Source organism: Pseudoliparis swirei, chromosome 19 (assembly GCF_029220125.1).
Source record: "Pseudoliparis swirei isolate HS2019 ecotype Mariana Trench chromosome 19, NWPU_hadal_v1, whole genome shotgun sequence".
Lineage (NCBI taxonomy): Eukaryota > Metazoa > Chordata > Actinopteri > Perciformes > Liparidae > Pseudoliparis > Pseudoliparis swirei.
The window spans coordinates 16210419-16226233 of record NC_079406.1 but is presented as its reverse complement, the minus strand read 5'-3'; the positions used below and the strand labels follow the sequence as shown (position 1 = coordinate 16226233).

Below are 15815 nucleotides of genomic sequence, written 5' to 3'. Positions count from 1 at the left end.
CATTGAAGCAAAGCACAGCTGTCAACAAAGTTCACGAACACCGTTTTTTTTAAAGCATTCACTTAAATCTAAAGAAATAAAAAGTGCATCTTTACCTGTGCGCAGTCTTTGCGCCCAAGAAGCCTCACGCCAACTTGAGCATCCTTGAAAACGTGTCCTGGTCCCTTCTCCCCAGACCAAGCAACCAAAAGCACTTCTTCCAGTCACAACGTTGTCGTCTGTTAGGATTCTGTCACTCTTTTCCTATTTCTCGATCAACCAAGTTTCCAGGGCGTTTTCTTCCCCCCTCTCTCCCGCCCTCCTCTGCTCTGAGTTGATTTTAACTTTTTTTTGGTCTGTGTTGCTGCTTCTCTGGGCTGAGAAAAGTGGTCAGATGTAGCTGCATGGGTCGGGCTCCTGGTTTGCAGAAGGAAGGGAATTCAGGGGAGGGAGGGAAGGAGGGAGGGAGGGAGTGGTTCCCAGCAGCCGTGGGACCACCCACTGATAGAAGGCTCTGATGACATGCAACAGGAAGAGTAACTTAAGCTTTAACAAATGAAGAGAAAGGGTTATTTACTATAAAATAACTCAATGAAAGGACAATAAATACCTATATTTATCACCAAACTATTACTTGCAGTCTGCGACTTTAACATTACTTTTGGCAAAAGTGTCAAAGTATCAAAAGTGAGCAACTAGCAGTGGCTGACGAGATATTGTTTGAATCCATATAATATATTATTCAAGCAGGGCCGCTTTGGATATTGTGTGCTTCATCTTTGCTGCCAAAAAAAATAAAAAACTTGAAGATTCATGTTGACTGTATAAGCGAATGCAAGGCATGTGACTCGTAGCCGACAGCCAGCTGCGAACTTTAACTGCCTTGAAGAAATGCTCACAGTTGTATCTTTGTTTCTTACATTTTTGCCATTCTATTATCTGTTTAAACTGAATGAAACTGTAATAAATAGTTTTTCCTAATCTTTTGTTTCACCTTTTAGAGTAAGAATAAATTAAACAGAGTTGCACACCACATGATCTGCTGGACAAAAGCATAAACATGTAATTACAGTGTTTGAACTACTGCACACAAACTAACTGAAAGTTAGCATTAACAAAAATTAAAAAGTAGTGAGTCCTTTACTTACATGCGAAAGCCAAAGTATGTATTTACAAGACAGGATTATCTAAGTTTTTTGTTTAACAATGCCTACACGGAAGTCTTGCTAGGAGCGGCATGTTTAATGTTCCTCTTACAGCTTTGGCGTACTGAATGAAGTTGCTGTTATCCGCTTTCTTAATGCTGTTGCCTCCCGTGTTGAGGGGTACCTGCTTTTGCCAGCTAACCCCCGATTTAGCCCTATGCTAATGTTTATTGGAATAAAGTCATTCAATTGTACAGCACTTCAACTTTTAAAATGTAATTAATTCGATTGTGAAACATGTCATTTCAGAGGGTGTGACGCTCTAAGCAATTGATCTAGCCGCACGTTGGCGACTGAGCGTGCTGCTGTGGAGGAGCACGCCCTCAAACGCACACAGAAAGAGCTGGAGAGGAGGCCGAGCGACAGGATTCTTTGACACGATGCAGCTGGCCAGTGCATCCCTGTGGTAATTAAGTGTTGGCGATTGAGCAGCAGAACAGAATTCCAATTGTTTTTCTTAGTTTAGTTACTCGAGTCGCCCTGGTTGGAAATCACTCATTTAGGATAGGTTTGTGCATCCTGTTTTGTAAATGGGACGTGTGCGCCTGTTCATTTCTCTCACCAATGTTCAGTGTCCTTGAAACCCCCCTTTCCTCCCTGCACATGTCCCGCCCATGCTTAGCGAGGTGAAATAGCAAACATGCAAGCAGTCCACAGAGGAGGTTCCTGCATGGCTTTGCAAAGATCGAACAGGGAGTGGCACACAGACACAAATGAGCATACGCACACTTTAATATTACACCACCGTGAGGCAAGGCCGCTTTGATTTTCCGGGTCCTTTTCTCTTCTGAAAGAAGAATCCCGAAGGATTGTGTGTGCACATGTGTGAATTTGTCTGTGAGAATGTTGAGATAAAAGCAAAGAAGTCATCCAATCTATGTACAAAACAACCCTGAGATTGTAAAGAACTCTGTATGAAGAGCGGCATTGCTTTTCTCTATAGACTGCAACCGTGTTTCATATAAACAATGACTGAGGGGCTCGGAAAGTTCTTATTAAATCATATTCTGCAAATGAGTAGGTGAACAACATGCATTACATGACATTTAATTGTATTGACTGTCGAGATCACGTACAATGTCCACATGATTCTTTTAGAGACCATCTGGTACTTTTCAACCGTGCTGCAAAAAGATAATTATCATATTCACACAAAGTGACCTGCTACTGCACCTGTTTGCTGAGCTCCACACATGTTTGACTCTCTGCCACTGAGGTGTGGCCGTCGTTTGAAGAACAGTTTCAGCTCAAAGTAAATGGCGCTTCCAGACAGGCAACTCCTAGTGTGTGCACATGTAAACAGGCCGGGAGACGGCATGCTACTTCACAACGTGTAGGTTTTGAGTCTTTAAGGTCAAATAACAACCCCGCAGTGAAACACTGTGTTACCACTCAGAATGATGACCATGTTTATGAACTTTCTTCTAACACTGATGACGTGGTGACTGATAAACAGATGGATTACGTATTAATTCACCTGTTATGTAATACATTTAAATCAATCCAAAACAGGAGTTGAAGATTAAGATAACAAAGATAACGATAAGTAGTAGAGATGGACGATGACGCAGCAAAAATGTGTATTGAGCGACAGTGACAAAGCTAAACAACTAAAAAAAGAGATGTCCTTAATAATATGCACATGCAGGGCATGTTTTAGCAAACTGGAACCTCTCAGACACCTTTTTGTGGCAGGTAACTCGAGTTGAATACAAGGGTGGGAATGGGTGTGTTTCCTGGTCCTAGGTGTGTCAGCCAGAGTGAACCAGCGCGAATAGCTTGGCTCAGACGCCGGATGACTCACGGCCCGTGACTACAATGAAAACAGGGCAGCTCAGACTGTTGAGGAGAGAAAAATCAAAGGATTAGATGGGGATGGAAGGTTGAATATGTGTGTGTGAGTCTGTGTGTAAGCCTGTGTATGCTTGTTTGTGTATTTTTGACAGTGTGGCTATGATTAATGTTTCCCGCAGGATAAGGGAAGTCACATGTGGCACTGGCCGGAGCAGAACTGTAACTTGTGAAACAATTATTTAGCAGAAATGACACCACACCTGGATATAATGATTGTTTGAATTCTATCGGAGATCCTGCCCATTATTGGCATAAGAGGCAGATGGCAGTTGCCCATTTGATTGCGTAACGCAGGATTAATCAGACACAATGGACTATCTGAACACATCTCAATAGAGTTGTCAACCCAAGCAAATGAACAATAGTTTTGAAAATAGCTGAAAAAGGTTTGGATGCGATAAAAAAAGAGAAAGCCCATGTGTTACCCTGACTAAGTGTCACAATTATCAGCTGGAATTCATTCCTAAATTCAGACAATGCACACAGTGTCCATGGCACACGGCCTTGTTTGTATGAGTCATCAAGATAATTAGTGAGAACATGAGATACACTAGAAGGGTTTTACTCTGAAATACATTTGAGAATGTAGCTCAATGTTTGCTTCTCTTTGTTCCCCTTTTAGGATCTTGAACAATATTTATTCTGAGAGTACTTGAACACGTAACGAATTACTTAATAATTATATTATTAGAAGTGTCACATTTTCAAAATGATAGCACCCGGGATTGATTTATTCCCTCTGTTCTGAAAAGAGAGCAATATAAAGAGTGAGTATAACAAACACAATACTGATTTACATAAACTCCAAAACCATGCAAATGGCCTGCATTCACTGGAACTGATCTTGTTTGCTGCATTTGGTCACTTAAGAATGCCTTTTAACTTAAAAGTCGTTGTCGAGATCAGTAATGAAAGACGGTACTCACTAAACATCTTATTGTGTGCAAATAGAAGAGTTCTCCATGTTCCACACAATGCAACATTGTCAATACTGTGACTGCTGAAGTCAGACGAATAGATAAACACGATCAAAGAGGCATTGTCAGTGTTAAAGGATGTCAAAGGAAGTGTACTACAGATTCATCTCGTGCTCCACACAAATTAAGACGTGTGCTATTGCTTTAGATGAGTCGAAAAGGTTGCAAAATTCTAACTGCATCAATTTTGAGCAATATCTTCTTCTGCTGTTTACTTCTGGTCATGTTGCTGTTTATTTCCGTTGCACTTGACCATGTCTCCTATAGTTAACCAGGCAGATTGATGAGATAGGAACTATTTTCCACGTGTACAGAGAATCATAAAAAAGAACAAACCAGTTCCCCTTGTGTGAAGATGAATGTAAGTGGTGTGTGATGACCAGCTGGCTCGCTCAGCTCAGAGTCCTGAACTCAATCGATGCAGCAAGACAAACAATTCCTTTGTAAGGGGTATCTTGTATCTCTTGTGTGTGAATGATTAATACAAACACACTGAATTGCACATCTGTTGAATGTTTGAAACGATAATGTTGCAATTCTGAGATAAAGATGTTGTTTAAATCCAAGAAGAGACCATGGGGCCAGTGACCCCTTCTCCTCTACCCGCCTACGTTCGGCGCCCTCGCTCAGACAACACCCATCTTCAAACGCAACCTTAAAGTTATTCACACATTTACACGATATTAAAATCAGAAGTTTGTAATGTTATCCAAAATCATATTATGTCATGGAAGTATATATATAAGGTTAAGAAAGGTTTATATATATATATATATATACATATATGAATACTTTTGGATACTTTTCTTTGAGTATGTTCAACACAATGGATACTGTAAGTAAATAGTTTAAGAAATAAACAGAACTTCCTAAATCTGATTAACTAACAAGTGAAATACTACACGACACAATTATCTTTACAACGAGTCATTACGACCTCGTAAAGAGAAATATTTTCTTAATAAATCAGTGATTGAATGTAATAAAGTAATTCAGTAGCATTTGGTGAATGCTATATGATTACATTACCGAGCAGCATCTTAAGAACTTAACATTTGTTCCACCGTAGACTGCTACAACAATACAAGGATGCGTATAAATTAAGCTTAAATATAGTATTACCATAAAATAATAGAATGCCAGTCTGCGACTTACTTTTATGCTATTTAATTCATTTTTGTCAGAAACAACAGCAACACATATTTCCACAACATGTTAACTGTTAGCCCCAGTCCAAAGTCGCTGGCTTTTCTTTTCATTCTTTATTAGCTCATACTGAGACCAGTGAAGCTTTGAATACAATTGAAAATTCCTGACTTTCCTATTTAATTTAACTTAATTCAATTAGCACAGATAATTGGATTTTCTTCATCTTCTTGGCAAATTAGTTCGGGACCATGGAACCAAAGCAAAACAGAGACGATGTGCGAAAAGTGAACTTAACTTAATAGCGACAAATGCATCATTTGTTGCATCATATTGAACATATTGTTGCCCATGTGATGTTGTGCTATCCTGTGCTTAGAGCCCTGTGAGTAAGTCACCACACATTGCAACCTCTCAAAACAAAGATAACCTGAAGTAACCACTGCGCGTATCCATGGAGCGATTACAAGTCCAGAGAAGTCACAGCCCGCTAATGACAGTGTGCAGTAGGCAAGACAGCCGACACTATCTCGCAACACACAGGTCACCCCGCCTGATATTTGCCATCGCCATAGTAACTCATCATTGGCAATCATTTTGGAATTCCCCGCAGCGCGTGCTCCCTCACACACACAAACACACACACACACGCACGCGCACACACTGATGATTCAGAAAGGCGAGCTGTGTTCCTTTGGTGCAGAGAAGAATGTAAAGGGGAAAAGGGGAATCAGAGACAGATGAAATGTGGTTTCCACTGCAAGTTGTGAGTCACGAACACGAGGGAGTTACAGAAACAGGGAGAAAAAAAGAGACTATTCTGGGATGGCAGCCATAGCAACATAATAAGCAAGGGGGCAGGTACTTCCAGGGGTGTTTCCATAGCAATGCTCTTTGTGTGCATGGATAAATATCACATGCCACAAAGACGTTTCTACTGTAGTGAGTAACTTTGCTCTACTTTGTTTGTCATTCTTTTTTTGACAAGAATATCCCCCCCCTCCCTCACCCAAACCACCCCCCTCAGTCTTTCCTTGTCTGCACACTCGACTCATGGAAACAGACTAATGCTGGTCACACCTTTCACAGGTTCAGTCTTGGCCTGCTTTCACAACGAGCAGGCGGAACGATTACGTTGCTGCAAGCTCACCTTCAGGTGTACGACTGATGAACACTTGTTTCAACATAGTGTAACGGACTGAGGGAATGTTATGTTATAAATGTTATGTTCCGGATGTAAGTGAACGCCTCACGAGCTGGTAGCTGGGAGGCGTGTCTGTGATTGGACAGCGAGTGATGTTGTTGTGTGTGTGGTGTTGTGTTACGGCTCGTTCGGAGCAGAGCTATGACCCGGAGCAGACGTGAAGCTGGTTTGGAGGTTTTCACGGCGTTTTGCTGTGGTTTTGGCGTAGGCTACGGCCAACAGTAGCTTGTTCTATGTTCCTTGAATAAACACCCTATAAGCCATCTACGTCTCGTAGCGTTCCTGACCCAGGGTCGCTACATTTGGTGTCAGAAGTAAAACTTTCGCTATCATCAACATCGCCACGCGAGGTAGCAGCAGAGAAGCTAAGTGGCTAACGCTCGTCAACGGTGAGAAACATGACGTCGGGGAGCCGTCTCAAGATTAAACGGGAAGGAGAAAGTGACGAACGGGAATTGGACGGCGCAGCCGGAGCCTGGCAGACGACGGAGCACCGAGAGCGGGTAAAAGAAATGACCGCTAGGATGGCTGCGGAGGCTGGCTTTGGCCACTCGGGCCGCGCCGGTGAGGGAAATGGCGGCCGTAGAGGAATAACTGAGGCCGCAGGAAGGGACATGACTGAGCACACGGAGACACGGAGAGAAGCTATTCCGTCCACAATAAAGACCCCCAGATATGACGGTAAATCCAACTGGGAAGCTTTTCATGCACAATTTGAACTATTAGCCCATGCCAGTAGATGGTCCACTGAAGTAAAAGCTCTCCAGTTAGCGATGTGCCTCACCGGTGACGCTTTATCAAGCCTGCTGCTGCTGAGTCCTGATGATCGGAGTGATTATGATGCACTAATTGGGGCTCTAAAGCGACGATTTGGACAATGCTCTGCCACTAGCCTGCTCCGCTCTGAACTATGCAGCAGACAGCGACGGCCAGAGGAGCCGCTGAGGGAGCTCGCTAATGACATTGAGGGGCTTGTTCACCGCACCTCGCCCACATGCCTTCGTCCATCCAGAGTGAGCTAGCTAGGGACCATTTCCTCCAGGCCCTGCTGCCAGCTGACCTGCGCATCCAGACACTACTCGCTCACCCTGGGTCGCTCCAGGAGGCTTTGGAGTCAGCAACGGAGAGAGATGCTGTGTGCTGGCGCCATGGGTAAAGTGGTTGAAAAAGCACCAAAAGGGCGCGCTGCTTGTGAGACGGAAAGGGAGTTGGCGCAGCCTGCCTGGGTGGGGGAGCTAACCCAGCTAGTGAGGGCTGCCACTTCGAGAGATGAGAGGCAAGACAAGCCACGACCAAGAGTCTGCTGGGGGTGTGGCCAGCCTGGCCACCTGATCCGACACTGCCCCCGTTCCACCGCGAACAAGGGAAACGAGCCGGGGACCGCATAATCGGGACGATGCGGACCCCTGGCACTCTGTCCCAGCCCCCTCTAATTAACAAAGCTACGCAACAGTCCGACCAAATAAGGGCAACCAGACCACCGGAGGATTTTGATGGTCAGCTAGAGCGACTAGTGGTGCTGGGTCGAACATGGATAGGAGACTGTTGGTATGCAATGCTCACCATTGGAGGGACATGCTGCTCTGCACTGGTAGACACAGGTTCGTCAGCAACCCTGGTGAGGCCCGATGTGGTGACAAATGGAACTGATATTTTTCCCACTATCGTGAAACTGCAGTCAGTCACCGGGGAGCGAACTCCTATGGTTGGGGAAGCAATAGTGACTCTGGGCCTGGGGAAAAAGTCTATCCGCTGCCCGGTGTGGGTTGCTAACCTGGAGGACTGTATACTGGGACTGGATGTTCTCGGGGCATTGGACTGTGTCATCGACACAAAGAGAGGAACTCTCACGTTCCCTGATGGTCATGTCATCCAGATGTGGTGCCAGCCACCCCGGCCTGGCTGTATTGCGACCCACACCATTGCCACGCTGACGGCTGAGACAACAAATGATGCTGCCCCTAGCTGCATCCCTTCAGATGAGCTATCCACACTGCCCTCCACCCTGCCCGCTGCTGAGTTGCACCCACCCCCAGCCTCGGTCCGGCCAGCTACAAGTCCACACACACAGGTGACAAACGCCTCTCCACCTGACGACAGTGAAAGAGTCTTGGCAGTGAAGGAGGTCTGGCAGGCAAACTGTGGTGGTCTGACTCCTAGCGAACAAGACCTGTTGTGGCAGCTGCTTCTTGAGTTCAAGGACTGTTTTTCAATGTCGGAGGACGATGTGGGCCGCACAGATCTCATCCAGCATGACATCGAAACAGGAGATGCACGGCCGATTAGGATGAGACCTCGACGCCTCCCACTGGCCAGGCAGGCTGCGGCAGACAAAGCCCTGCAAGAGATGCAGCGAGGTGGAATCATCGAGCCTTCCACCAGCCCCTGGGCCTCGGCGATCGTCATGGTCCCCAAAAAGCAGAAGGAGGCGTGGCGTTTCTGTGTGGACTTCAGGCCCCTCAACAAAGTGACAAAAAAGGACTCCTACCCCCTTCCACGCATCGACGAGGCCCTCGACACGGTGGCAGGGTCAGCCTGGTACTCCTCTTTGGACCTGCGGAGCGGGTATTGGCAGGTCCCTCTCAGCCCTGAAGCAAGGGCCAAAACTGCCTTCATCACTAATGGGGGCTTGTGGCAGTTTAAAGTCCTTCCGTTTGGCCTCTGCAATGCTCCTGCCACGTTCGAGAGGCTAATGGACAGGGTACTCGCTGGTATCCCTCGGCAGGAGTGTGTTGTGTACCTGGACGACATACTGGTGCATGGTGACTCCTTCCAGGCGGCTCTCGAGGCCCTGAGGCGGGTGCTGGAGAGAGTGGCAGCAGCAGGTCTAAAGCTGCACCCACAGAAATGCTCCTTCATGCAACGGGAGGTCACATTTCTGGGACACAAGCTTGGGGGCGGCGGTGTCGGCACCATGGATGATAAAGTGCAGACGGTGAGGGATTGGCCTACCCCAACACTGTGCAGGACCTGAAAAGCTTCCTGGGCCTGGCCTCCTACTATAGGAAGTTTGTGAGGGGTTTTTCCTGCATAGCTGTACCACTATTCCGCCTGCTGCAAAAAGGGGTGGTGTTTGATTGGACAGAGGAGTGCCATGCAGCGTTCACTTCACTGCAGAGAGCCCTTGTGGAGGCCCCAGTCCTCTCACCGCCTGACCTCACCCTGCCTTTTATCCTCGACACGGACGCCAGTAATGCAGGCGCAGGTGCTGTGCTGGCCCACGTGACTCCTGAAGGAGAGAGAGTGGTGGCGTATCACAGCAGACAGTTCAACAAGGCTGAACGCCGCTACTGTGTCACGAGACGGGAGCTGCTTGCTATGGTCTGTGCCATCCGACATTTCAGATATTACCTTGGGGGCCTCCACTTCACAGTCCGGACCGACCACTCTGCCTTACAGTGGCTCATGTCTTTTAAGGAGCCAGAAGGCCAGCTGGCACGCTGGATTGAGGAGCTACAGGCGATGATTTCACTGTGGTCCACAGACCGGGGCACGCCACGGAAATGCTGACGCTTTCACGCCGGCCTTGCAGCGCTGAGGGCTGCAACTACTGTGAGAAAAGAGAGGCGAGGAAGAAGAGCGGCTGCAACCTGATGTGAAATGTGCTGCCGTGGGACCGGTGGGCACGCCAGCAGGCCATGGACTGACAGCTGTGGACGCAGCAGAGTGGGGTGCAAACAGGAAGAGGATGTCGACATAAGGCCAGTGCTCGCTTGGGTGGGATCCCAACAGCGACCACCTTGGGAGAGGTTACCATGTGTTCTCGAGCCACAAAGGGACTCTGGTCAATTTTTCAAGCCCTGCGACTGCGTGATGGTGTCCTGCAGAGGGGGTGGAAAGAGCCGGCGACTGGAGAGACACGGTGGCAAGTGGTGGTGCCCAGGGCTCTGAGAGAGACAGTGCTCCGGGCAATGCATGGAGCTCCGGGATCTGGTCACTTCGGCGTTACGAAGACCCTCCGTCGCCTCCGCCAGGGGTTCTACTGGGGCCAACATAGGCGGGATGTGGAGGACTACTGCCGCCGCTGCGACAGCTGCACAGCGAAGAAAGGCCCTGCAGACAGATCTCATGCCCAGCTCCAGCAGTTTCCGGCTGGGTGTCCCATGGAGAGGGTGGGGATTGATGTTCTTGGACCGTTTCCTCACTCAGAGGGGCAACCGTTATATCCTCACTGCCATGGACTATTTTACTAAGTGGCCCGAAGCGTACTGCATGCCGAACCAGGAGGCGGAGACGATTGTGGATGCTCTGGTGGGGGGAATGTTCAGCAGATTTGGGGCCCCTGAAGTCATCCACACAGATCAGGGCAGAAACTTTGAGTCCCGTGTCTTCGCCGCCATGTGTGACAAACTGGGATCCCACAAGACCCGCACTACACCCCTCCATCCACAGAGCGATGGGCTGGTCGAGAGATTCAACCGCACGCTGGCACAACAGCTGGCCATTGTGGCAGCTAAACATCAACGCGACTGGGACGACCACGTGCCTCTGGTGCTGATGGCTTACAGGTCTGCGGTGCAGGACTCCACTTCCTGCTCTCCTGCCCTTCTCATGCTCGGCAGAGAAATCCGGACGCCAGGGGAGATGATGATGGGGAAACCTCCTGACGCCCCTGCGGGTCCCCCGGGGCTCGACTATGCTCGGAAACTCCAGGACCGCTTGGAGTCGGCCCACGAGTTTGCCAGGAACCAGATGCGCAGTGCGGGCGTAAGGCAGAAGAGGAACTACGATGTGCACGTCAGAGGACGACATTTTGAAGTCGGAGAGCTGGTCTGGGTGTATAGCCCTCAGAGGAAGAAGGGCAGGTGCCCAAAGCTCGATAGTGAGTGGGTGGGGCCCTGCCGAGTCCTGGAGAGACTTGGAGAGGTGGTGTACAGGGTCCAACTGCCACCACGAGGAAGGAAAGTCGCTCTGCATCGAGACAGGCTGGCCCCTCAGGGCACATCCACCCCATCAGGACAAGAGCCTGGGGCACGGGGAACCCTGGACTCAGCCCAGACTACCCCCCAAACCCTTCCCAATGGGCCCAGCCTTTCGGCCGCCCCTTCACAGACTCTTAGTGTCCCTGGCCCCGCCCCTCCCTTCACATCCCCTGCCCTTGGTCCCAGCGTCCCCTTAACCCCTTTTCCTTCTCCCCAGCGCCGACGGCAGCCTCAGAGGAACCGCAGGCCCCCTGACCACCTGAGAGACTTTGTTTGCCCCCTCGGGGGCGAGGGACTTTGTGGGGGGAGGGTAGTGTAACGGACTGAGGGAATGTTATGTTATAAATGTTATGTTCCGGATGTAAGTGAACGCCTCACGAGCTGGTAGCTGGGAGGCGTGTCTGTGATTGGACAGCGAGTGATGTTGTTGTGTTGTGTGGTGTTGTGTTACGGCTCGTTCGGAGCAGAGCTATGACCCGGAGCAGACGTGAAGCTGGTTTGGAGGTTTTCACGGCGTTTTGCTGTGGTTTTGGCGTAGGCTACGGCCAACAGTAGCTTGTTCTATGTTCCTTGAATAAACACCCTATAAGCCATCTACGTCTCGTAGCGTTCCTGACCCAGGGTCGCTACAATATTGAAACCCAATTCAGAAACACTTTCTGTACAGTGTGTGAAAGTCTCTCACTGTTTAACTGTTTTGAATGATTGATCCAAGGGAATAAAAAGTTTCGCAAGAGTTGTTCCCCCCTTTGGCTGGAACCCATCTGTTGTACTTCAACAGAAGCAGAAACCTTCCTTGGCTGCACATTTCAGTCATAGCTGCAACAGCTCCAACACTTCAGCAATGTCTTTGGGTAGTATGTAAACTGTAAACCACCGACAAGTCAACACATGAAGCTGCAATCTATACCCTCACAAACAGGACCGGGATACCTGTTTGTTCAGAAAGCTCATCCAGGCCTAAACTGCTTCTTTTGTGACCAAACCATGCAGGAGGAAGTCTATTAAACCTCTAAAAACAATGTAAGTTACTCTAAACTGTGCTGATTTCCACTCTTATACTTGCAAAGTACTTATTTTCAACAAGGTAACATTGCAGTTGTTTTCATGAGAAGATAATGGATAGCTTGGACCCAATGGGAAAATTGATGGTTCAGTACACACCCAAACCACAAAGTGCTTGTGAAGCTGTTATGACTAACTTTTAAACGTAGTGTTTAAAAAACAAATCTGAATACCATTGGATGGTAGTGTATCCACTGTAAGATGGCAAAAGGAAATAAATTAGCATTATTACAATTTGCCATGACAGTTATTATTTTGCTACACTCGGTAGTCATACTGCGTTTTACAGTTTAGCTTTAGTTTGACAACATGCCTCAGTGCCCCACCTCCTGAGTCTGGTAATATGAGCCAGAGGCAACTCTGGGGTTTCACGTCCAAAAGAGCAGGGGCTTTCTGTTTTCCCTCCGCCGTACCTCTCTCTCTCTCTTCCTTCTTGTCACGCACTTTCCTCTCTACTCTCACACGAGCAATCTCTGTTCCAGGGCGACGCAAAAACCCACCGCCAGAAACAACGAATAAATAATCCCCGTAAACAATAATGTCCCGCTTCAATTTAAGGATGTTACTTGCAAGCGTCATTATGGATGCTGTAACATATCTTGCCTCTCCTTGTTTTTTTCCGCTATTTCCCCCTGAGCAGCTTCACCTTTGACCTCCCTTATTACATTCCAGTCCTAAATGACGACGCAGAGTTTTAGTTCACAGAGAAACCTCACACCCCTTTCAGCGCACCAATGGGAACAAACGCCCATGACTCCAAAAACAGAGGTTAAGATACGGCGCTCCCTTTTCTTGCTACTTCAGCTCTCATGTAGTGATGCATTTCTACCACCGTCACGTTTGCGTGCTTTTTTTTATAGCTCCCCTGCTTCATATTCTTTTGTGAGGGGCCTTACATGACTTCCCTGCTTAAGGGAAGGAGAAGCACTATGGGGCTGACTACGGATTTATACTCCTGCCCCTGCTTTTGTTTAGCTTTAGTGTGTGCGTGTCAATGAGGCTGGAAGCCCAAACCCAGACGAGGGTCTCAGGGAAACCCCATAAAACTCGGACGGTGGGACTCTGGATGTGTGGCGGCTGAGTGTTGTGTTCTTCTACGGCCGCCTGACAAAACTTACACGGTCGTGTCTGGACTATTAAGCCCAGATACTGCAGCTGAGCCGTAAACATCTCCAAATGGGAAGAAACCTCTTTGTAAGGACTGTGCGGCCACCACAACAAAGAAATTGCTCATTCTACTGTCTTTTTTAACTTTAGTGTCAGAACGAAAACGCTATAGCCATAGAATAACTTCTTTAGCAATAGCATCTGAGCTTCTTTCAAGAAAACATTGTCAGACTCCCCACCGGTCGCCTCACTCTTTTCCAGATGTGTCTTCCACCACCAGATGCTCAGCACATGCATGCCATGCTTGAAGCTCCTACCGGGGGCTGACAGCCACACAGGGACCGTATGTGGTGAAACAATACAGCCTCTCTCTGTTCCTCTCTCGCCACCACTCCTAGCTGCTGCAACAGCTTTTAAGACCCCCCCCCCCCCCACACACACACACACACACACACACACACACCACCACCACCACCAGCACATGTATGGACATATAAATATGTAGAGCGCAATGAGAGAGGAAGGAAGAAGAAGAGAGAAATAAAGACCAGGGCGAGGACGGTTGGCTGGGCTGAGATAAAAACAAATGTGTTTATTAACTCTGAAGTTGCTAAACACAAATAAGGACCATAAAACAGTTTAGAAGATCGCAGACATTGCGTAAGAAACTTGCCTCAAGAGCTTAAAACTGAAAGTGCCTCCGTCACATTAACTTCATATTTTATAGCCCGATTACGAGGCTTTTGTGGCGCCACTCCTTCAGCAACCAAAGGGTTATTCGCCACCAGCGCTGCTGTAACTGCTGCGGATGGAGTTGAAGTTATTTGCTCAAGTTACAGCCCTCTTCCACCATGATCCACAGGATGGGTGAGTCATGTGTTCAAGGACTGGGGCACTTTGCTGTTGTGGGAACATTTCCATTTTCTGATTTCCATGAGACCACAGAACAAACTAAAATGGCCTCCCTGGTTCAACACGATGGTGGAAGACGGTTGCAGCGGAGCGATCTTGAATCACGTATCGGAGGCTGGAAGAACGAACAGATCTCACGTGAATCCTTTCTTGTGCATCTCAAGTTGGAGAGCAAAACAGGTCCACTCAAGATCAGCTCCGCTTTACAATTCAACATTTAGGATTGATTGTAATCACTACATTTCTACACTTCTCAAGAGGGATATTCAAATAGCTAAAGTCGGTGGTCTTGGCCGATGTGTGCTATTTGACCTGCAGCTATAGACGACACACAGCGCCAAACAAAGAATTAAGTTCTAGCTGAAGTGAAAGGATAAGCCAGGTCTCCAGGTGTGGGAACAAACGGTCCAACGAGAAATCCAAAACTACGATATGGTTGGGCGTGGCTGATTAAACCAAATGATTCATATTCAGTCCAATATTTACTCTATAGGAAAGTATCCTGAAGCTTTAGAAATATTTCTCAAAAGAAAAGTTTAGTTTTCAATTTAGCTATTCAGTCTTATGGGGATATAATTGCTGTATCTGTATGCAGAGAAAACAGCAGACTGGAAACAAGTCTGTTCCTGTTAAATAGTAACGATACCAACTTGCAGAAGTAGGCACCAAAACATGACATTTTTGCCTTCAAGTGGTGGGGTCAAACCGTAAAACATATTTATATCCGCCTGTAAATTAGTCATCCTCAAATAAAATGTGTACAAGGCAAGATATTAATATAATTGAATCAGTCTACATCAATTATATTGTATTCAGTATGGAGAAGTAATGATTTATAACACATTGAAACTCAAGGAAAACTACAAGACATTTAAAGGACGTCAAATTAGATGTTCTTCATAAAATGTTTCTTTGATTCCAGAATCATCAAAACAATGACCCAGTTTGAAGCAGGCGACATTATCTTGTTTGAACAAACCGGAGATCAGACCGATAACTATCTGAAGCTTTCCAGTGTCACGTGTCGGCCTGCCCCCTGGTGGAAGAAGTGCACACGTGCAGCGCTGCGGAGGGCCTTCAGCCCCCAGCAGCTCCTCCCGGCAGTGGAGCAGATCCACGTATTCATCCGCAGCCCCGGCTCTTCTGGATTTGACACCCAACTGAAACGCTCAAGTCTAATCTCTTGCTGTATTGACAGTTGTACGATGTTTTTTTTAAATTGTATTTCTAACTTTATAACTAGCAGTTTTTACTTCTACTTTTGACTGGAGGTCGTAGTTATCATTTTGCACATCAATTTCTTCTGGTTGACAATTAATGTCACTTTTACAGGTGGCACTGACAAGGAACGATTAAATAAATTAAATTCACTATTTAATTGTTAACTCAAACACTTTTTAAAAATGCACAATAAAAACAGACTTAAGACGAGACATCCCATAGA

At 47.2% G+C, this 15815-nt stretch overlaps 1 protein-coding gene across 1 annotated transcript in view; it reads right to left on the bottom strand.

Annotated features, from left to right (window-relative positions):
* ahnak (AHNAK nucleoprotein) overlaps nucleotides 1–308 on the bottom strand; it is a 31659-nt gene extending 31351 nt beyond the window's left edge. The window contains 1 exon segment of the mRNA XM_056439249.1: nucleotides 96–308. The gene's annotated coding sequence lies outside the window, so the exon portion shown is untranslated.
* Between the last annotated feature and the right edge of the window lie 15507 nt (nucleotides 309–15815).